A 24,378-nucleotide genomic window follows, 5' to 3' on the forward strand; every position below is an offset into this window, starting at 1 on the left:
GAACCAAAAAATTTTTAAACACAAATTTTTACATAACCAAAATTGTGTGTTAAAACATTACTGGCAAAGTTACAGACTTTAAGTTAAATAACAACTGTCGGATTTGTTTTGTTCAATGGGCTGAAGATGTTAAAAAAAAAAAAAAATTCCCAGGATGGGGTGAACCAGCATACAAAAGATACTGGCTCAGTGTTTCATGGGAAATGATTTCATGCTGTTTTCTTCCTATAATATAATATATGAATGTATGCTACATAGAATATCAGTAAATAAATCTATTCTTTTTTTTTCACGTATGCATTCATTCAACAAAGATGTTAGTGCATAAGATTAGTTGCTGATAATAAAAAGATGAAAAACAGTAAAGCTTGCAGCAATCATACAGTTCAGTGAGGAAGAAAGATGGAGAAGTACTATGAAAGAAGTTGGCCCAGGATGCTACAGATGTTTACAGAGGAGATACACCTAATGCAAAACAAAGAGACCAGAGAATGTCTCCTGAAGCAATGACTTCTAAGCTGCATGTTTTATTTTGAAATCAAGCTTCAGAGATTCATACCTGACTAAAATACAAACAAATTTTTAAAAGCCATGCCCATCTTGTTTCTATTCCCCATATACTGGCATAACTAATAATTTAAGAACTGTGGGGAGCAACTGGGAGCAACTCGGACTAGACTAAGTTACTGGAATTAAGACTTATTCTATGCATCTGCTCTCCCACAATATGGCACTGGGAGAGGAGGAAACAGCTTCTACACAGCTGCCTCCAGTTCAACCAATAAACTGTAGGACCTGCTCCTGATTGGAGGAGAGCAGCGTACTCGGCATGTGGGTAGCAGAGTTGGGATTGGTGGAAGAGGACTATAAAGGAGGAGAGAGACAACATGCACCGGGAACATCTATCTGAAGGAACACCTGTGCAGCCCCCGAGAGGGCCGGCCGGCGGTGTGCCGCTCCCCTGCGGAAGTGGGGAAAGTGGCAGGGGGCCCGCCCCTCCATGGAGGTGGAGGGACGGTAGCCAACCCGGGAAGAACCAGCAGCAAACCCGGGAAGGGCCGAGCAGACAAAAGAACAGCGCAGGGTCCTGTGTTGTTCCTCCACGAAGACGGGGAGCGACAAGAACAAAGCTGGAGGCCAGTGCCACGGCTCACTTGGCTAATCCTCCGCCTGTGGCACTGGCACCCCGGGCTCTAGTCCCAGTTGGGGCGCCGGATTCTGTCCCAGCTGCTCCTCTTCCAGTCTAGCTCTCTGCTGTGGCCCAGGAGGGCAGTGGAGGATGGCCCAAGTGCTTGGGCCCTGCAACCACATGGGAGACCAGGAGGAAGCACCTGACTCCTGGCTTCAGATCAGCTCAGCAGCATGCCGGCCATAGCGGCCATTTGGGGGGTGAACCAACGGAAAAGGAAGACCTTTCTCTGTCTCTCTCTCTCTCTCTCACTAACTCTGCCTGTCAAAAAACAAACAAACACAAAGCTGGGGATGTATGATGAAATGAGAAAGTTGGGGGTAACTCTGATCCAGAGCAAAAAAGGCACTTCACTAAATTCTGAGGCTGTTTTGAAAACAATGGTTCCGTTCATTTACTTGTCCCCTTATAGTGTAGAATGTGTCAGGACTTTAACAGTTTGTGTGGCTTCCTGGAAAGGTTCCATAAGCTAAGAGCACTGTCTGGCTCTCCCACCTTCAGTGACTGGTTTCTGGGAGAATTTCTAACACCATTGCTTCTATCTTTACTTTTCTATGGCTCCACAAATATTTACTTATGAGTCACTACATTAAGTATTAAAAATTTTCAAAGCTGCAATGTTTTCAATTACACTAATTTTGATCTCTGTAAGAAATGCAACCCTACGATTAGAGATATGTTGCCTGAGAAGGAAAGAAAATCACTGACGGAAAGCAAATTACAAAGTGACCAAGTAGCAACACAGTTGGAGTTATATTTGGCTTTGGTACAATACAAATGAACAGTATGAATTTTATTTTCTTCATATTACCTGAGGAATTTATTCTAAGGCAATAGTCTGATTTCTTAAAAAATTAGTTATATTTCCTCATAAGAAACGTTATATTTTGGTTAAACTTTTCCTTCTATTGTTGGTGACTTAGAATGTCCTAGTCCTGTAAAACTTATAATAAATTATGCTTTTCATAGTTTTTTTTTCCTTTTAGATTTAATATTTGAAAGCCAGAGTGACAGACAGGGAGAGAGATCTTCCATGTACTGGTTTACTCCCCAAATGCCAGCAACAGCCAGTGCTAGCCCAGGCTGAAACTAGGAGCCAAGAACTCTATCCAGGTATCCCACATGATTGGCAGGGGCCTAGGTACTAGAGGCATAATCTGCTGCTTCCCAGGATGCATTCTCAGGAAACTGAACTGGAAGCAGAGCCCAGGCACTCCAATATGGGATATGGGCATCCCAAACAGTGGCTTAACTCAAGTAGCAACTTACCTTGCTGTGCCATGGTGCCCACCTCCTCTTAACTTTTTCTGTATACTTTTTTAGTAGTAACAAAGAGCTAAAACAACAACAAAAAAACCTCATGCAAAACATTCAATCTGCCAATGAACAGACTGTGAGTTTGTACTAGTACTAGTGTTTTGGTTTGGTAAGTCTTCCAGTAATGTCTTCATTTTAGATTTATTGCTAAGTGTTTATGTACATAAAGACCGCTCAACATATTTGCATGACTATATATTCATATATGCTCATGTGCATATACATACACATCACATATTTATAAATTCATACATTTATAAATATGAATTTCCATCTAGTTGAGTAAAATAAGCAAAGCAATTTAATTCTGACCACTCATACAAATGTTAAATCAAAATTAAGGTAAACTCAAAACTCCTGCAAAATACCCTCAACTAATGATATAATTGAAAGAACACAGAATTTGGAATTAGGCAGATCTGGCATAGAATTTTCCTGTTATTAACCCTGTCACTAACCACATTGTTAAAGCTGGTAACAATCTACTTAATTTCCAACAGTCTCAGCTTTCTCCTTTGTGAAACAGAGAAAATATCATGTACTATTATTAACACCTGTGAGGATTAAATGAGGTAACAAATATAAAGAATCCAACAACAATAATGGACATGACTATCTTCTCCACCCACGTTTTAATCAAAGTTCTGGGAAGTCTTTTCCAAGCCAGTGACTCTCTGATTTGGCCAAAATCAGGGAGTAGGTGAAAACAATACACTGTTTAACTTTTAGCCCAGTTAAAACAAATTCCTAGAATACTTTTTAGGTAGGAGAAGGGAGGACAGAAGGACTGAAACTATGAGTTTGATATAAGTGGGCTCAGTAAATGAGTTAAGAAGGGCAAATGAGGGGTTGGCATGGTGGTTCAGTGGGTTAAGACACAACAAGTGATGCCAGCATTCCAATGGGAGTGCCAGATCGAGTTCTGGCTGCTCCAGTTCTGATCAAGCTCCCTGCTAATGGCCTAAGTACTTGGACCCCTGCAACCCGCATAGGAGACTGGAAGTAGTTCCAGGCTCCTGGCCTGAACCAGTCCTGTTCATTGCGGCCGTTTGAACCAGCAGTTGAAATATCTTAATTTATCACTTAGCCTTTCAAATCAATGAATCTTAAAAACAAAAGAGTAAATGAAACGAGAAATGTTTTCATTTCAGATTTATTGGTAAGTATGTATGTATAGAAAAACTGCTCAACATATTTGTATGTCTATATATTCATGTATGGCTCATGGGCACATACATACATACCACATACAGAACAATTCTGTGCATAAAAAAATCAGAGCCAACCAAGGAAAAACAGTGATGTACTAAGTTGTACTACTAACTTAAGCACCAATTTTACTGAGAATGCAATTTTTCTAGCTTAATATTTTGTTTATATCATAGCTCAAACTAGCAGAGAGCATAGTACAATAAAATATAATTAAAAATAACTACCTTATCCAGATAGATGACTTTATAAAGATGATAAAACAATACTGAGATTCCTGTACTTGAAATCATTATAGATTCTTAAAGGATGTTCATTTAAGTCCAGTTATATGTCTAACATGATAATATATATGTGCTAATTATACTTTTATCATTTTAATTAAAAATCTTCCGTAATTTCCAACAGAATCATTTTATTTTTTTCATTCTTTCTTTAGCCTTCATCTGCTTTTGCACAAACACAGGCATGGGGCTACTAAAATTTAGAGCCTACCCCAAAAGTAAGACTACAGACTACAGACACCATGGATGAATAACTAGCAAGTAAGCTAAAACTGAGAATTAGTGACAGTGGATCATAGATTTGTTTTTACGGGTGAACATTTTTTTAAGTGACGAATGTTCAAGTATGTCATAACTTTACAAAGATGTCAATCAATCAATCAATCATTTGCCTACATTCTCTTCTTACAATGTGACTGACCCTCTGCCTACTAAGTAAGAAGCAGGTTCTTTGCTCCCTTCCTTTGATTATAGGTTAGGGTTTGTGACAGTTGCAACAAAGAGAGAATGGCAAAAATGATGCTACAAGTCTTTCAGTACTAGGTCACAAAAAGGATAAAGCTTCCACCTAGTTTTCTTCTTCTTGCTCTTGGGAACTCGTCACAATGCTGTGAGGAAGTCCAAATCAGCCTATGAGGAGACACTATATGTACAGATTATTTTAGAGAGGAACAGAGCATCCAAGCTAGACATGAATGACAAATGCAGCAGATAATTTTTAGCTTCATCATTTTCTAGTCCTCAAGTTGAGACTTCAAACATGGAACTGAGATAAGCCATCCCCAGTGTTCTCTCTCTGAATTCCTGATCCAGAATTTGTATTATAAATGGCTTCTGTATTCTATTAATTTTGGGCAATTTTTGATGCAGCATTAGAGAACAGGAATAAAAGGTTTCTACAAGAAGGCTGAGATCTTGCCACTGGATTGCTATATGTAGAGTCTTGTACTCATATGAAAATAAGAGTATTCCTCTGATAACTGAGGCAAAAGGAGGTCACTATGTGATCTAATTTTCATAGTCAATATATGATTATTTGCTTTTTTTTTTAAAGAACATTCTACTCCAGCTATTCCTTCAGTCTGCGACATTCCCCCTAGTGACACAACTTTCACACTGACCTTCATTTGGCAAATTCCTACTCCTCTTAAAGGTCTCAGGCCTTATTTCAAAAGCCATTACTCTCTCAGAAGAATCTGGATTCTTCTGAAAGAAACTGGATTATTACCTGAGTGAGAAACAAATTCCTTCTGTGGTAAATTATGTGAAGATTTCTGGGTTAATTGGTTACCGCAGTTAGCCTAGCCTACACTTACTAAAAACAATATAAAGCTGCAGCTGTCCAGTTCCACAGGAAGTACTTAACACAGTTTGGTGTTCGTAATCTGTCTTTCCTATAGGACTTTCACCATCTTAAGCAAAAGTTCTGTATCTCTCTGGCTCACCACTGTCTTTCAACTCAAGCAACGTGATCAAAACAGAAAGGACTAAGAAAATATTTTCTACATGAATGAATGGTCAATCTATACTGTTTAGAATACAATAGTACTACCACTTTAAACTTGAAACTATTACTTCACACCAGGTAATTAAACTGCTGGTATTCTTACATCTTTCCATTTAGTTAAAAGCATCTATGAATTTTGTATCTTTTCATTTAACACAAGCATGTTTTATAACAACATGTATCATTTATAATGAGTACACAAAATTTCTTTATATATAAATCTCTTTGTACCCAATATTTCCTGTTCTTGGACATTTAGGTAGCTTCCTGCAATCAATTTTAGATGCAAGATTGTTTCTATCCTTGTTCAACTTACATTTCAAGTAATTTTTCCCATGTAGTTTAAGGGTTGCATATTCTTTTTATTCTAGAGCGTCCTAGAAAGTTTGAATTTTTTCTTAATATTCTTTAAAAAAATTTTTTTTTACTTATTTGACAGGTAGAGTTATAGACAGTGAGAGAGAGACAGAGAGAAAGGTCTTCCTTCCATTGGTTCACTCCCCAAATGGCCGCTACAGCCATCACTGTGCCAATCTGAAGAAGCCAGGAGCCAGGTGCTTCTTCCTGGCCTCCCAAGCAGGTGCAGGGGCCCAAGCACCAGGGCCATCCTCCACTGCCTTCCTGGGCCACACCAGAGACTGGACTGGAAGAGGAGCAACCAGGACTAGAATCCGGTGCCCATACGGGATGCTGGTGCCGCAGGCAGAGGATTAACCAAGTGAGCCACGGCGCCGGCCCCTTAATATTCTTATACCCCTAATGGTATGCCTTGGCAGATGCACTGAAATAAATAAGCACTGAAAATAGTTATTGATTAAATGTTAATGAAGTTATCAATTCCAAAACAAAGGGTACTTCTAGATATCATGTTAATGAAACTTTTGAACAACGAAATATAACCCCAATTATATTACCATTAAGAGGAACATAGTAAAAATGGAGCACAGTATAGTCTTTGATAATTCTTATCTTTTTTAATACTCCAAAGATAACTGAGGATTTGATTTTAAGAACAACAAGAACTAAGGAAAGCACCATGGCTTAGTGTCAGGAGATTTGGGTTGAAGTTTTGGCTTCTTTACTTAATACTGCACAGCCTTCAAGTACATTGCTTAATATTTCTTTATTTGTATAATATTTTAATATTAGGTTGTGAACTTTATTTTTATATGAAAGGCAAAGAGAACAAAAGAAAGAGAAAGAAAGGTAGGAAGAAAAAGAAAAGACAATTTCTATTTGCTGGTTTACTCCCCAAATGCCTGCAAAGTCAAGGGCTGGGCCAGACTGAAGTCTGGAGACCAAAATTCAATCCATTTCTCCCAAGTGAGTTGTAAGGATTGAAGTACTTGAACCATCACCTGCTGCCTCCCAGGATGCCATTAGTAGGAAGTTGAAATTAGTAGTGGAGCTGGGATTTAAACCCATGCTAATATGGCAAATGAGCACCCCAAGCAGTATCTTTTATCTTTTTTTTTTTTTTTTTTTTTTTGACAGGCAGAGTTAGATAACGAGAGAGAGAGACAGAGAGAAAGGTCTTCCTTTTCCGTTGGCTCACCCCCCAAATGGCCGCCTCGGCCGATCTGAAGCCAGGAGCCAAGTGTGTCAATTTATAAGGCCAGGGTTTTGTTCTGTTTCCTTCCTTCCTTCCTTCCTTCCTTCCTTCCTTCCTTCCTTCCTTCCTTCCTTCCATATATATATATATATATATATATATATATATAGTATTTGAAAGTCAGAGTTACACAGAGAGAGAGGAGAGGCAGAGAGAGAGGTCTTCCATCCAGTGGTTCACTCCCTAATTGGCTGTAACGGCCGGATGTGCGGATCCGAAGCCAGGAGCCAGGAGCCTCCTCTGGGTCTCCCATGTGGATGCAAGGGCCCAAGGACTTGGGCCATCCTCTACTGCTTTCCCAGGCCATAGCAGAGAGCTGGATCAGCTCAGAAGTGGAGCAGCCAGTGGGATGCCGGCGCCTCAGGCCAGGGCGTTAGCCTGCCATGTGCTGATCCAAAGCCAGAAGCCAGATGCTTCTCCTGGTCTCCCACGCAGGTGCAGGGCCCAAGCACTTGGGCCATCCTCCACTGCACTCCCAGGCCACAGCAGAGAGCTGGTCTGGAAGAGGGGCAACCGGGACAGAATCCGGCGCCCCAACCAGGACTAGAACCCGGTGTGCCAGTGCCACAGGCAGAGGATTAGCCTATTGAGTCATGGCAGCGGCCTACATCATTGACTTTTTTAGACTAGATAATGCTTTGTTGTAAAAGGCTATCCTGTGCCCAAGATTTTAGTAGCATTATGAACTCTACACGCTAGATGCTAGCACTAATATCCTGACTACTTCAGGTCTGGATAGCCAAAAACATCTCCAAATACCGCCAACTTTGCCCCGAGGCAATCATTCCCAGTTGAGAACTGCTACTTTAAGGTAAGGAACAACAATACTGTATAATTCTACAGCTTTGTCATTTTAGCAAATTATCCCCCAACTTTTTTCCAGAATGCCTAAAAAATTACCAGGCTAAATGTTTATAGTCTGTCTGTATCATTTCCTTTTCCTTCTCTGTTCTCTTGTAATTTGCTCTTAAATGGCCAAAAGCATATCAAAGAAAGAAAATGGAAATGTGTAAATGTTAAACTTATTATCAAAGGTTGGGTAATTAAAATTGATAATATTACTCTTTTAAATCTTAACAGTATTTCAATTAGTTTTTCTGTATTCTCTTTTAGGAAGAAAGGATACCTTGATTTTCCTTCTCCCACACATAACAAGGTTTAACTTGACTTTACAGCCCAGAGATCTCAGTTAACATTTAACATTCCAAAACCTGCTTCTCCATTCATGGCACTTTTTTCTGAATCTCATGGAAGTTGCAACAAGAGTCATCAAAAACTCTAGCTCATAGTAATGGAATTATTTTTTTTTTTTTTTTTTTTTTTTTTTTTTTTTTTTGACAGGCAGAGTGGACAGTGAGAGAGAGAGACAGAGAGAGAAAGGTCTTCCTTTGCCGCTGGTTCACCCTCCAATGGCCGCCGCTGCAGCCGGCGCACCGCGCTGATCCTGGCAGGAGCCAGGATCCAGGTGCTTTTCCTGGTCTCCCATGGGGTGCAGGGCCCAAGCACCTGGGCCATCCTCCACTGCACTCCCTGGCCATAGCAGAGAGCTGGCCTGGAAGAGGGGCAACCGGGACAGAATCCGGCTCCCCAACCGGGACTAGAACCCGGTGTGCCGGCGCCGCAAGGTGGAGGATTAGCCTATTGAGCCACGGCGCCGGCTCAGTAATGGAATTAATTTAAAAATGAATACTGTGCATACATTCATATACTGCTCCTAATATTTATACTATACACTTTGAAAAGTTTATTAATGTGAAATCTAATAATTAAATGGTCCCAGTTTTCATAAGAGAGGCGTGAGTTTTAAGCATCTCAGTATATAAGTCTTCAACGACCTTAATAGGTTCAAGATTCCACTGAAAAGACCAATTTTTACAATGCTGAAAAATCTACATTGAAATAATAACTTAGAAATCAACACTGTATTGAAGCATCTTTAAAATTATATTTTAAGAGGCAGAAACTTAAGGTAAATACTACCTTAGATCTGTAAAAATTGTTTTATTTCTTCAACAACTATAATACCTTTATGTGTCCATGGTTTTAGAATATTTTTAAATCTAATTGGGCAAAATTTTGTAATTTCAGTGTAGATGGGTCTTCTGACTAGACATGTCACAAGGAGCTGGTGGTATCTCAATGGGAGAACAGAAGCATGGAAAAGGTAAATGAACTGTCCAGTATTAATGCTAACAGAGGTCTTAGTACGACTGCAAGTCCAAAAGTTTCAAGTATTACACAAGTATGTTTTCCACAACATGAAACTGTCTTAAGTTGTAAACAGTTGTAACAGTACACACTTATAATATATTTCTAAGTCATGTTTTCAGTCTTATTTGTGTTATCTTTAAGTAGGGGGAAAAGTCTGGTGCTGAAAATGTAATAAGTATGATTTTTTTATATACTATGAAAGTAATGAATTAAAAAGGAACTATTTGAATAAGTACAGAGTAGAATACACAACCTTGATTAGGATGCTCTATTAAATAAATATGGCAAAGTTAAAAATACAGATAATATACCATGGAGAAAACCACATAAGTGTCATTTCACTTCACTTTTTTTTCTTTTTTAATTTTTTGACAGGCAGAGTAGTGAAAGAGAGAGAGAGACAGAGAAAGGTCTTCCTTTTCCGTTGGTTCACCCTCCAATGGCCACTGAGGCCAGAACACTGTGCTGATCCAAAGCCAGGAGTCAGGTGCTTCCTTCCGGTCTCCCATGCGGGTGCAGGGCCCAAGCACTTGGGCCATCCTCCACTGCACTCCCTGGCCACAGCAGAGAGCTGGCCTGGAAGAGGGGCAACTGGGACAGAATCTGGCGCCCCGACTGGGACTAGAACGCAGGGTGCCGGCGCCGCAGGCAGAGGATTAGCCTAGTGAGCCGCGGCGTTCATTTTTAACAAAGTTTGCTGATCCCCAATTTTACAGAGGCTACAATTTAAAATAATAAATAATACCCAAATGTAATCAATCTTCACTAAAATATTTTCCACTTAATAGTAAACATGACCCAGTATGTCAAAAGTCATAATATCTTTCATAAGCAAAATTAACTAACCAACTAATACATAGCTTTATGAATGTTATATATTTATGTTAATATTTTGGAACTAAGACTCCTTAACACCTTATACAGCACAAATATGAAGGGTTAGGAAGAGCAAAGGGGTAACAAAAATAGACACAAAAATAGATTCAACGAGAAAGCTACGTATTGTTTTCAAAAATTTTAGTACCACTCTGAGATGTGATGATTTTGAACAATCCTTGCCTTCACTGTTGAGGAACAAAACTTTTGTTTGTTTTTGTTCTTTTTTCTTCATACTGTTCGGTAAACACTCTACTTCATGTAGGGTTAATCTTATGAGTGTAAAATTAACTGAAAATAGATTGTTGTAAAAACTAACAATGAGAGATGGAGGAGGAAGAAGGCGGGGATTATGGAGAGGAGGGAGGTAAGGTGGGAAGAATCAACACATTCTCAAATGTGTATCTATGAAATGCATGACATTTGTATTCCTTAAATAAAATAAAATAAAGTGAATAAAAAAAGATTCAACTTTCAATTAATATTACTAGTGATGGAAACTAGCAAACATGTTAACAGAACTCATGTTCTGGGACTGAACATATTTAAATACAAAACATTACTCTCTCTGTATATGAATGACTTTGTGCACATGACAACCACTTTCTAACACATTTCCTCATTAGTTTGTTGTGAGGATTATGTAAGGTCATGTTTACACAGGGCAAGAAGCATAATACCTAATAAATGTTGGTTATAATTATTAATAAGATTTTTACAGAGGATAACCTATTGATTTTTTTAGAAAAACACCAAACTGTTTTAAAATTGTGACAATATCACCAGAAAAAAAGTAAGCTTATTGTACTCTTTTTTTAGGTTACAAAACCACAAGGGAATTCTATAATAAAGACAGTGTTCTCCAGAAATCACAACCAGAATAAGTGCTAGAAGTCTGAGTTGTAGATATGAAAGATTAACATTATGCATCAACTACACAGTAAACCCCACAAGTTCAAGTACATTCTTTTCCCACTAATCCTAACACTTTAGGGAGCTCAGAAACATATTATTGACCCAATAAACATCTTTTGAATAACTGAATGAATAACCAGGGAGAATATAGAAGGGTATGTAAATGAATAACAAGAAATAAGACATCTAAGATAGGAGGTAATTCAGAGTGAGTTACTGGTAGTCCTAGGCAAATGGCAAAGGACCTAGTGAGTTCAGAGAAATTGTTGCAATCAAAATGAATGAAGAATCTTAGAGAAAGCTTGCTAGGGAGATGGCTGTGTGCTCTAGAAAATGGAATACACCACAGAAAACAATGAATGAATCACAAAAATTGGAAAACTCAAGGCCCACAGTTACACTGATATACCAGCATTCAAGTGGTTCTGGTGAGAGCAGTTTCAGCTTAAAATTAGAGTGGTAGAGGATCAGAGAAATGAAAGTCAGCTTCCTCCTAATCTAAAGGACCAATAAGAATTGGACCTTTGATTTTGCATATGAAATGTTTTCTTAAAGAGGAAAGATGTATGGAGGGACACAGCAACCAAAAAGGAGGACACAGAATACATGAAAACACAACAATCTAGAAGAGTCTAACATGATTTATAAAGAATCATGCTGAATTGAATAAAGGGGAATATATTGACTATGACAAAAATTAAAGTAACATCTTTCAAGATGAGTAGTAATTTCTGTTTTGTATCATTTGTATTCTAAAATATGTAGAATTTCCTGACAAAAGCACAGAACCTACTACAATGTAGTAGGTTCAATGTAAGAAAAACAAAGATTAAAGTCATGATGCTGGTAGAGGCTCACAGAAGGGTTCCACCTCAGGTCATTTAAGCATGTACAGGATCATCTGGGAAGCCTTCTGAGTGGATGCCACGTTGTGTTGTGCTGCCACACAAGCAGAGCTGGAATTGTGAGATACTGTTACCACTGGTCTGCCCTATTTACTGTAGTCTCTCCTTCCTCCTTACAACCAGAGTGTTTTACAAAAAGCAATGGTGATATAATTCATTATCAAAGTTGGGTTTACTTGGCTCCTTCTTGCTATGCTGTTTATCGTATAGTTCAAAGCAAATTTAATACGTATAATAAGTCTAATATTGCTCTAATTTTATACCATAAACCAAAATACAATGAGGGAATCTAAATAATACATATTAGGAGTAATCCTTGCATATAAACTTAGTAGTGAACTGCATATCTCCTTCATCTGTTTTTTATTTATTCATTCAACAAATAACTTCTTTAGCTTCTATTTTGTACCAGGAACTACTCTAAATGCAAGGATACAATTTTAAAATACAGACAAGAATGCCACCCTTGTTATGCTTTTATTCAAGGGTTTGTTACAGAGAATGAGGAGTTCTGGAGAAGATAATTAACAAGTTAACAGTTTTAAACCCTTTTTACATAAAAACTTACTGGACATCAATTTTGAAAATTGCCTGTCTGACAGTTTGAGTTGTGAGCTGCCTGTTATGCTGACATACACTCTAAAGAAAGCATGATCTTTGGGTACATGAATTATCTTTGTATTTGATACAAGTGCCTTTGAAACACTTTCCATAATTAGAAACAGCAAATGCCTTTCTATATTTAATGGTAGCTTCTTATGCTGCATTTTATAAAACTTTATCCTTCTCATTAAAACAATAACAACTAAATTACAGAAAAAACATAATGTATAAGAAAAAAGTGCCCTAATCAAGTACCTTCATACATTCAGGATTTTCATGTATTACCTTCTAATATTCCTAAATCTTTACATAGCTACGAATTTACTAGGTTACAATCATAATATAAAATAATGTTATATAAAACATACTGTTTTATTTTATTTGAGTTTATTTTGAGCATTTTCATTATTTCATATTTTGTTTACTAGATTTAGAAATTAGGATAAAAGCAAGGACATGTATTTGCCTTTTACCAGATCATTTACTTATTTTTATAAAAGATTAATTTATTTGTTGGAAAATCAGAGTTGGGGCGGGGGGGAGAGGGAGAAGGTGATCCTCTATCCACTGGTTCACTTCCCAAATGGCCACAATAGTCAGAATTGGACCAGGCTGAAGCCATGAGCCAGGAACTCAATCCAGATCTCCCATATGACTGGCAGGGGCCCAAGCACATGGGCCATCATCCACTGCCTTACAGGCATGTGACCAGGAAGCTTGATTAAGAGCCAAGCAGCTAAGGGAGGGATGACATTGTGGCAAAGTGGGTAAAACCACTGTCTGCATCCCATATGGGTACTGGTTCTTCTGAGTTACTCCACTTTCAATCTAGCTCCCTGCTAACGGTCTGGGAAAGCAGCAGAAGATGGCTCAAGTGCTTGGAGTTCTGCACCAATGTGGGAGACCTGAAAGAAGATCCTAGCTCCTGGCTTTAGCTTGGCCAAGCCGTGGAGTTGTGACCATGTGTGGAGTGAACCAGTGGGTGGAAGATATTTCTGTATGTCTTTCTGTCTCTCAAATAAATAAATCTTTTTTCAAAAAAAAAAGAAAGACAAGTAGCTGGAACTTGAACGATCACTCAGATTTCAGATACTGATGTAAGCAAGTGGTTCTTAACCTGCTGCACCACAAAGCAAAAGGAAGAGAGAAATGCTATAAAATTACATCAAGAAGATCCCTAACATGAGAGAGATGAATCAACATTAAACATGTCCCTATAATTGTGCCTTGGAAAGTTTCAGTATGGGGTCATTTGTTCCAATCTGTGTAATATTCACCTCCATGAATAATTAAATGTTAATAAAACAATTCTGATAAAAATAAATAATTACAATTAGTATTAACTAAAAGAGGCTCACAATTACCAATAAAAATGCTACATTTATAACACAGAAATCGGAGATCTGAAAGGGTTAAAGAATATAGTAAAAGTAACAATGGATAAGATATATTTACACTAGACTTCTTTAACTACTGTAGAAAATAGTCATGCAGTGTGGCAGTTCACTTTACAAAAATTAACAATAAAATATATGCAAGGAAAATAAAACTTTAAATGAATCCATAATTACATCATGTGATAGTTGGTAGCCATGAGAAATAGATTATACATAATCCATAATAAAAACTGGAACATTTGCTGTATACAGAGTGATCTGCTAGTCTACAAACACTCATGAAATGATGCAAACAAGTAAACAAGCACTAGCTTGATATATAAGACAGGTGATCAAGGTCAGAGCTAAGTTCAAGTCACTAGAATCATAAACTTAAGTCAGGACTGTCATCCTATCATAATCCGTCTAAAATTCAGGAATCACCTGGAAAATCGCACTTCTTCACTGTAAAGGAAAAGAATCTAATGCTTTCAAATGAGTTAAGAGTGACAGTTAAGGGTTTAAGCTCTGAAGCAACTAATACTTATAAGGATTCTTCTCAAATCTATAAAAATTTCCTGCCTATTAAGCAACTCAGCAGGATAGAAGATGACCTTGTCTAAGATTAGAAAGCAACTCTACAAGATAGATGACGACCTTGACCAAGGTTGGAATTCTACAGACAACAGGTACTTTAAGAACTGACAATTTACATTCCACATATCAGAACACCTTAAGTAGATCCCAAAATTGGTGTGGAATCTGGCAGAGTTAGATAACCTAATATGGATCCCAAAAGTGAGGATATAATTAAATTGACTGCTGATGGACGATAAAAGCTCAAGGCATCTTTCTCATTGTTCACTCTACCTTCCCACTATAAAAGTGTCATATTTTGCAGACTTTCCATCCAAAATTGCTTTAGAACAAACCAGGTTTGTTTTATACAACACTATCCCTTTCAGTCTGAAACAGAATATGCTCTACTTTTATCCTGAACTTAAGCACCACATGTGATTCTTACTTGTCCTTATATCTCCACGAGTGCCTTACACATAGCAGGACTTTCTACATACTGTCTTTGAATCCTACATACTTGGGAGTTACAGCCTCCTATTAAGTTTAAAATTATAATTATCACAAGGGTAGCTTATTCCATAGCACAGAAAGAAAGAATCTATCTTTTTATGTATTTTCTTTCATTCACTGTCATCTGAATTCCAAATAACAAAAACGTTAGGTCATTTTCCTTAAGGAAGCAGATATCCTCAAGGTTGCTTTATCTTCTGTTCCAAAAGATATCATCATTTAGTATCCGCATATATGCTTCTTAGGGATCTGTCCATCTCATAACTACCTAACAATGCATTAAAACCAATAGGCACTCCATGATGCTAATCCCAGTGAAAGACAACCCAAGTGCTAATAAAATCACCATTCTAACAATATGGAAAAGACATACATTTTCATAAACATGTAGTATCAGATTGAAGAACACAGGTACACTAGTAAGAGATACTGAGAGCTTACAAGACAACTTTGTGCCTTTTATCTTGTAGTAGGCTTGAAGTTAATTAGTTTGAAGAGCTCCAAGAGCTCCAATTTTAAGTACAGATTGTATAGGATAGACACCAGCAAACTATTTCCTTTAAAGGGTTAGAGGACATATATTTTAGGCAGTTCAGGCCACTTACAGTTTTTGTTGCATATTCTTCTTTGTTCATTTGTGCTCTCAACCTTTAAAAAACATAAGACATTTTTAGCTATGGGCCATAAAAAATAGGCTGTGGGCCATATTTGGCCTGAGAATGTTGGATTGCCAATCTACTTTATTCACAGAATTATGCCTTCTGTCCCCAATATACTAAGAAAACCTAGAGAAGAGGGGTGGAATGTGTTTTATTCACTTTAATTTTTCTACTGACTACTACAGTGACATGCATAAAGCAGCTATTCAATAAGTGATATTTAAGTGAATATATCTGTTAGCAGTCACAGACAGAATTATTACTTAATATATTAGTACAATTATAATGATTTAATTATTTGTATTCATAACAGCTGATCCTTCTCTCCTAGGCACCTAGTTTTTGCTAATTTATAAAAGTAATTTCATTTATTGTGGATGATTCCTATTTCGGAAATTATTTTAACTTTTTCTAATGCTTATATTTCACCATGTGCTTCCATTTAATCAATAAATATATTTGCCAGTCTTGTATTAAGGTTCTATATCTATCTATATATAATGAAATAGGATGCAAACTATATTTAAAATATCTGATTGTGAATCTTGCCATATGAAGTACTTAAGGAGAAAAATTATCTGTGTCACTCTCAGCACAATGCCTAGTGCACAGAAGGTTTTACTGGTTGTTTGTAATAAAATATACTAATTTTGGAGTTCAATGTATTTGAATTTCTTTACTCCCATATGTAGGATTCCTTTCCTTTCCTTCTTCCTGTAATTTTTCACTATTGTGAAAATTTTTTCTCAAATTTTCTTAAATTTGCTGTGCTTTTTCAAACTACGAACCACATGAAATACTGTTAACAATGTTAATACTCATAATAAGAAAAACATATTTCCTTCTAATCCTTGTACAGGATGCAATTTGAAAAAAATGTGACCTGTCCTCTTAACCATCACAATATTGACTTTCCAAGATTGTATTTGTAAAGCAACTTAAGACAACTATACAGATATCATTTACAATCAAATAAATTGATGAATTACTAGTGGCTCCAGAGTGCTAACAAACTAGTTATTTTGATCATTAATAAATTGTGAGTATTGAATCAAAAGTTGGTAAGAATTTTAAGATGTGGCTCTTTAAATGTCTTTAAATCCATAGTGAGACCAGTACTTTCTAATAAATTTAAGCTTTACAACATAAACTATCATTTCCTAAGATCATTACAGTTAAAGTACACATATAAAATTAAGTCTAGCCAACCCTGAGAAAAAAAGACCTATGGATTGAGAAACAATTAAGAACATATCAGCCGGCGCCGCGGCTCACTAGGCTAATCCTCCACCTTGCGGCGCCGGCACACAGGGTTCTAGTCCCGGTCGGGGCACCGGATTCTGTCCTGGTTGTCCCTCTTCCAGGCCAGCTCTCTGCTGTGGCCTGGGAGTGCAGTGGAGGATGGCCCAAGTACTTGGGCCCTGCACCCCATGGGAGACCAGGATAAGTACCTGGCTCCTGCCATCGGATCAACGCGGTGCACCGGCTGCGGTGGCCATTGGAGGGCAAAGGAAGACCTTTCTGTCTGTCTCTCTTTCTCACTATCCACTCTGCCTGTCAAAAAAAAAAAAAAAAAAAAAAAAAGACTATATCAACCCATTCGGATCTGGCTGAAAAGCCCATGAGAGTATTTCAGGCATGGAAAGCTAAGACACTCTGGCAAAAGATCTCTGCGAGTGAGATCCCAGTGGAAAGAACAGGTCTTCAAAGAAGGAGGTACCTTTCTCTGAAGGGAGGAGAGAACCTCCACTTTGACTATGACCTTGTCTAAACAAGATAAGAATCGGAGAACTCAGAGGGCTTCCATAGCCTTGCAAACTCATGACTGGAGCATAGGGAGATTACTGATGCCATAGACAGGAGTGTCAATTGGTAAAGTCAACAACAGGAGTCACTGTGCACTTACTCCTCATGTAGGATCTCTGTCCTTAATGTGCTGTGTATTGAGATTTAATGCTATAACGAGTACTCAAACAATATATTTCACTTTGTGTTTCTATGGGGGTGCAAACTGTTGAAATCTTTACTTAATGTATACTAAACTGATCCTCTGTAAAAAAAAAAAAAAAAAAAAAAAAAAAAAAAAAAAAAAGAAATTATCAACTCCCAACTTGACTCTCACTGGGATTAAACATGACAATAGGTCTGATCTGATTTCATCATCATTTAAAAAAAAATCATCTATTATTTTTCACTTTGTGTTTCTGTGTGGGAGCAAACTATTGAAATCCTTACTTAATGTATACTAAGCTGATCTTCTGTATATTAAGATAATCGAAAATGAATCTTGATGTGAATGGAAGGGGAGAGGGAGTGGGAAAGGGAGGGTAGTGGGTGGGAGGGATGGTATGTGGGGGAAGCCATTGTAATCCATAAATCGTACTTTGGAAATTTATATTCATTAAATAAAAGTTAAAAAAAAAGTAAATTAAAAAAAAAGAATATATCAACCAACTGCAATATATGAATCTTATTTATAACTTGATTCAAACAATGGCAAATAAAAAAACAAAAAAAGCTAAACTTGGAATGCAATTGTAAAAATCGGAAAAGTAAATGATGTATGACAATAATTAAGGGCACTTTTTAACTTATCAGTATGACATCAGTATTGTTTTTTATTTTTTATAGATTTATTTATTTGAAAGGCAGAGTTACAGAGAGGGAGACATACACACAGAATGTGACGGAGAGATTTTTCCACCCACTGGTCCACTCCCCAAATGGTCACAATGAGCGCAATGGTCAGGGCTGGGCCAGGGCAAAGCCAGAAGCCTGGAACTCCATCTATGACTTCCATGTGGTGGCAGGAGCCCAGGCACTGAGGCCATACTCTGCTGCTTTCCCATGTCCATTAGCAGGGAGCTGATCAGAAGTGCAGCAAGTGGGACGCAAACTTACACTCTTATGGGATATCTGCATCACAGGCTTAATCTACTGTGCCACAGTTCCGGTCTCTATTGTAGATATTTTAAAGAGCCATTGATGAAAAAGTTCTAATAGACCGAATGACATACTCCTTTTAAGAAAACTAATTCCATTTCTCTTTGTCCAGTCTAGCGGTTTAGGTAAGATAACCATGAAATACGGCTGTTGGTCTTCCAGATCCCCATTCTTGTTTCAGACAGCAAATCAGTTTGTAACTTTGCCTCTCATTACTGAAAAAACAAAGAAATAAACTTGACTGAATCTTCAAGTCCTACTTTACCTAAGGATGAATGATAGCCTTGCCCTCTTTGGTCACATGCCAGCACATAATCCCCTCTCCTATCGTCTCTATTTTTCCTTCGCTGCCTCATTCTACTTGCAAGCTGCCTCTCCCCTGAGCCATCTCTGCATTCATCTCTTCCCATAAACATTTTCTACTGTATCTCTACCACTGTTCCTATAATTATCAATTCACATTTGGTAATCCCTTGTATCTTACTGTCTTCACAAAATGCTCTCTCTGGAGACCTCTTTGAGGGAAACACAGAGGACAGCTTTCCTCTGGTGGCCCTTTCTAGAGAAACTTTTATTCACCCAAAGACCTTTTCGTAACATTGTAATCGAGTCTGGAGAAACACTGAGTCAGCATTCTTTTAGCCACTCTTAATCATTTCCAAATCATTACTGACGTATCCTCATATAAAAATTCTACTCTTTTTTTTTTTTAATTTATTTAACAGGTAGAGTTATAGACAGTGTGAGACAGAGACAGAGAGAAAGGTCTTCCTTCCGTTGGTTCAACCCCCAAATGGCTTCCATGGCCAGCGCTGCACTGATCTGAAGCCAGGAGCCAGGTGCTTCCTCCTGGTCTCCCAAGCGGGTGCAGGGGCCCAAGCACTTGGGCCATCCTCCACTGCCCTCCTGGGCCACAGCAGAGAGCTGGACTGGAAGAGGAGCAACCGGGACTAGAACTGGCGCCCATATAGGATGCCGGCACTGCAGGCGGAGGATTAACCAAGTGAGCCATGGTGCCGGCCCGATTCTACTCATTTGAGGTGTACTGTTTTCCAGTTGTATCCACATCTACTTTCAAAAGGAAACACAGGGTAGGCATTCAGGAAGGCAGTTAAGGCACTGTTTGGGATGCCTGCATTCCATATCAGAGTGCCTGGGTTTTCAGTCCTGGCTCTGCTTCCAATTTGAGATTCCTGCTAACACACACACTGGGAGGCACCAAATGATGGCTCAAGTACTTATGTCCCTACTATCCACATGAGGGACCCAGGAGCAGTTTTGGGCTCCTGGCTTTGTCCTTGCCTAGCCCTGGCTCTTGTAGGTATTTGGGGATTTGCTGATGGGAAATTTCTTTGCCACTCTCTCTCTTTCAAATATATAAAAATAATACTTATAAAAGGAAACAGTATCCTTTATAAAACTACTTAGCCAGAATGCTCACATTAGCTTATTTTTTCCTCATCAATTCAAAAACTTATTAGCAGACCAACAAACATCAAGTTAAACACTATGTAAGTTTATAGAGAAAGAGGAAGTATCCAAAGGAATTAAAAATAACCTATATACAAAATACAAATGAGAAAGTTCTTCTAACTCTGAAACAGTTGGTGAAAGTAAACAGATTAAGCAGTGTAACTGGTTATTGCTGCTGTGTAGGAGTTAACACCTCAAGATTGATAGAGATAGGAAGGAAAATTTAAACTCAGAGAAATGGAGGAGAGAATAGTCTGTGTGGTGATTTATTTACAGAACACAAAAGCTTTGTTTTTCCTAATTAGAAAAATTAAAAGTACTCAATGTAAAAAAATTTGTGGAAGGAAACAAAGACTCTATGGTATTTATTATGTCAACTAATATTATGGTTAGTGGTGAATTAAGCCTGTGATTATGGAATGGATTGAAATCATGTTTTAGCAAAAACTGAAAAAAAAACAAGAAAGGAAGGAAGGAGGGGGATTGAGGGAAAGAGAAAGGTGGAGAGAAGTATGGTTATCCTCTTAGAATTGTAGCTATATTGTATTAGAATTGTAGCAATATATGAAATCTGTTCTCATATTAATAAAAATTAAAAAAAGAAAATAAGCAGGGTTAACAGTTTTATGAAAATAGAATCATGCTATAAATGATAGGCTATTTTAACCTATTGGTTTACAAATGAGATACATTTTCATACCAGCAACATGTTTCTATATGGCATAGTATTTAATAGCACTTGTTCTAGAATCATACAGCCTAGATCCATAAGCTAGCTTTTTTTCCTTATATCTATGTGACATTGAGTTAATTATTTTTCTTTTTCTCATGCAATCATTTTTAAAATCATGATGAGTAAGAATAGTATCTATTTTGTAGGGCTGTTAGAAAAATTCACTGAGACCTAGCATGCTAATTCCTTAGAACACTCTCTAGCATACATGTACTGCTCAATAAGTATAATTTTTACTTCTACACCTATAGAATCCACTTGTCTACCCAGTGGGTCATTATAAGCATGTGCCATTTGTATTTAAATACTCTTCTATTGATACACATTTACAAAGTTTCCACATTAGCATTGCCTCTAAATATAAGATTGGCTGGAAAGAGTGGTTAAGAAGATTATATATATAGTTTTAATTTTATCATTAAAAACTAATATGACACTGAATTTTAAAATGAACTTCAAAACTAACATTTTTAACAATGGTTCTAAGCCTTAACTCCAAGAGATTACTTTGCACATCAAGAGAAAATATTTAAGAGACTCCGCTATTACCTCCCCTTCTAGCCCCAAGAAAACTGTGACTTCATCAGCATAGTAGGAGTATTCATCTGACAATCTTTTGGCACACAGCACAGAAAATCATCACAGTGAAAATCTCACATGTCTAAGAAGTGAAGGCTATTTAGATTAAGTCTGGTAAGTGGAGAAATTCTTGGCCAGTTCTGTAGGAGGGGTCTAAGCCCTTGGGTTTGCAAAAAAGCCTAGATAGGGTATTCACTCTAGTGTCTATCATTTTTATGTCCAATGTCATTTTTTTCTTAAAAGGTAAACTTGGCCGGTGCCGCGGCTCAATAGGCTAATCCTCCAACCAGCAGTGCCGGCACACTGGGTTCTAGTCCCGGTCGGGGCACCAGATTCTGTCCCGGTTGCCCCTCTTCCAGGCCAGCTCTCTGCTGTGGCCCAGGAAGGCAGTGGAGGATGGCCCAAGTGCTTGGGCCCTGCACCCCATGGGAGACCAGGAGAAGCACCTGGCTCCTGCCTTCAGATCAGCGCGGTGCGCCGGCCGCAGCGGCCATTGGAGGGTGAACCAATAGCAAAAGGAAGACCTTTCTCTCTCTCTCTCTCACTGTCCACTCTGCCTGTCAAAAAAAAAAAGATTAGCTTTAAAAAAAAAGAAAAAAAAAAGGTAAACTTTACAGCTATATATGTATACTCCAGAACGTTAACAAAATTATACTAGAAATTTATATTTTTTATTAAATTCATATAATTTAGAAATATTATACTTCAAAATTTCATAAACATTTACAGTTATCGAAGGGACATAATACCCTCATGAAGATTCAACTGATCTAGTAATAAAAGGCACATAAAAATTTGGAATGATAAAGGTTTTGAGTTAATAAATAAATCTTATGCATTCATAATAAAAGGACCTGTTACAAAAAATAAGGGGCAATCAAGGGACCCAAATAAAATGTCTGATTCCTGATGAAACAGGAATTTGTTTTGCATCTAAAAATATGTATACCTATAGTTGACACACTGTGAGATGGTACAAGTAAGCTTACTATAAACTAATGATGACTTTCAGGTAACCATATATGTTTATGCAGGTCTATTATCTAACCTATATTCAAGTTGGAATACTGAATTTTCTAAGTAAATAAACATTGATATATAAAAATTACAGACAGATATGTCTATTTAGCTATAATTTATTTGCATCAGAAGCTAAGAATGCCTAATCTTGTTTACTTTTTAAAAAAATACAATGTCCAATGAAACAAAATCTTCTCCACATGATATTTCAAATCGGGTTTTAGAACTCATTAGAAACATTTGTAAAATACTAAACTTATGTAAAATGTTAAAAAAAACAATGTTATATTTTTATCATATTTTCAACCAAAAAGAGAATTATCCAACATAGTACCCTCTATGAATTATTTTTAGGACAAAAATAGCCAAATTATTATTTAAAAGAATTTAAAAACACTGCATTTTAAAGACAGAGGGAAGTCTCAAAAGAACTCAAGGAGAGAACTGGGTAGTGTTGAATTATCAGGGAGAATATACATCTTTAATAACCAGGGTCGTCCATCAGGTAAGAACATATTGGGCAAATCTACAAAACTATAAGACAATGAACTTGATTTGAGCCCCAAGATCTATTATTTAATGACTACATAACCCTACCAGGGTTATGTATTTAGACATACCAGGTCTGTGTAAATCTCTGCAAGTCAGTTTCCTAATCCCCTCAAAAATGGGTTCAAGAATCATTGCATTACTAGGGGTTTAAATGAAAATATAAACTGACTCAGCACAACACCTACAACTCAGTAGCTGACAAGCCCTATGGCACAGCTGATTAAGCCATCACCTAAAGTGCCAGCATCCCATATGGGTAATGGTTCCAGACCTGGCTGCTCCACTTCTGATCCAGATACCTGCTAATGTATATGGGAAAGCAGGGAAGATGGCCCAAGTCCTTGGGCCCCTGCCACCCAAGTGAAAGACCCAGAACAAGATCCATGGCTCTGGCGTGGCCCAGCCCTGGCTGTTTTCATCTCTTTCTGTAGCTCTTTCAATTAAATAAATAAATTGTAAAAAATGTGGCTTCCAAACACTTCATACATTTACATGTACAAGTACATAAAACTCAACCATACATACATATATAAACAGAAAAAATACTGTAAATGAATACTGTTGCATATTTATATACAGAGGATAGTTGTAGTTTGACAGAAATGGGGACTATCATACCCTATTAGGCCAATATCTGTGACTTTAATTTTGAACAAAAAATGATTCTCAATATTTTAACATGTTTGTTGTTCTGTTAAATTCATACTTTACTTGGCAGGATTATTAATTTGTGGTATTATAATTTTGACACTGCCATTTAAAAAGATTGCTGTAACATCTTGTTACATTATTTCTGTATTCCCAATTTCACACTATGGATGTTGTCACACCGGTCTATAATTTTAACAATCTAAAAAGTGTCAGATAGTACCAGAGGAATGGCATGAAGTTTACCAAAGCAATGAATAAAAGATTCCCAACTTACTCTTTATTTTTTTATTATTTTTTTTATTTTTGACAGGCAGAGTTAGTGAGAGAGAGAGAGAGAGAAAGGTCTTCCTTCCGTTGGTTCACCCCCCAAATGGCTGCTACGGCTGGCGTGCTGCGCCAATCTGAAGCCAGAAGCCAGATGGTTCTTCCTGGTGTCCCATGCGGATGCAGGGTCCAAGCACTTGGGCCATCCTCCACTGCATTCCTGGGCAATAACAGAGAGCTGGACTGGAAGAGGAGCAACCAGGACAGAATCCGGCGCCCCAACCGAGACTAGAGCCCGGGGTGCTGGCGCTGCAGGCGGAGGATTAGCCTATTGAGCCGCGGTGCCGGCCTCACTGCTTTTTATAAACAGAAACCTCATTACAAATTCTCTAATAGCAGATATTGTGACAT

At 37.7% G+C, this 24,378-nt stretch overlaps 1 protein-coding gene across 14 annotated transcripts in view; it reads right to left on the minus strand.

Moving 5' to 3' along the window:
- Positions 1-24,378, minus strand: part of MBD5 (methyl-CpG binding domain protein 5) — a 494,793-nt gene that overhangs the window by 427,302 nt on the left and 43,113 nt on the right. For 10 of the 14 annotated variants that reach the window (XM_070070949.1, XM_070070953.1, XM_070070956.1 and 7 more), the window contains one exon: positions 15,699-15,741. The exons of the other annotated variants lie outside the window; for them this stretch is intronic. The gene's annotated coding sequence lies outside the window, so the exon portion shown is untranslated. The remainder of the gene's footprint in view (positions 1-15,698; positions 15,742-24,378) is intronic. 14 annotated transcript variants of the gene reach the window in all.

Source organism: Oryctolagus cuniculus, chromosome 3 (genome assembly GCF_964237555.1).
Source record: "Oryctolagus cuniculus chromosome 3, mOryCun1.1, whole genome shotgun sequence".
Classification (NCBI taxonomy): domain Eukaryota; kingdom Metazoa; phylum Chordata; class Mammalia; order Lagomorpha; family Leporidae; genus Oryctolagus; species Oryctolagus cuniculus.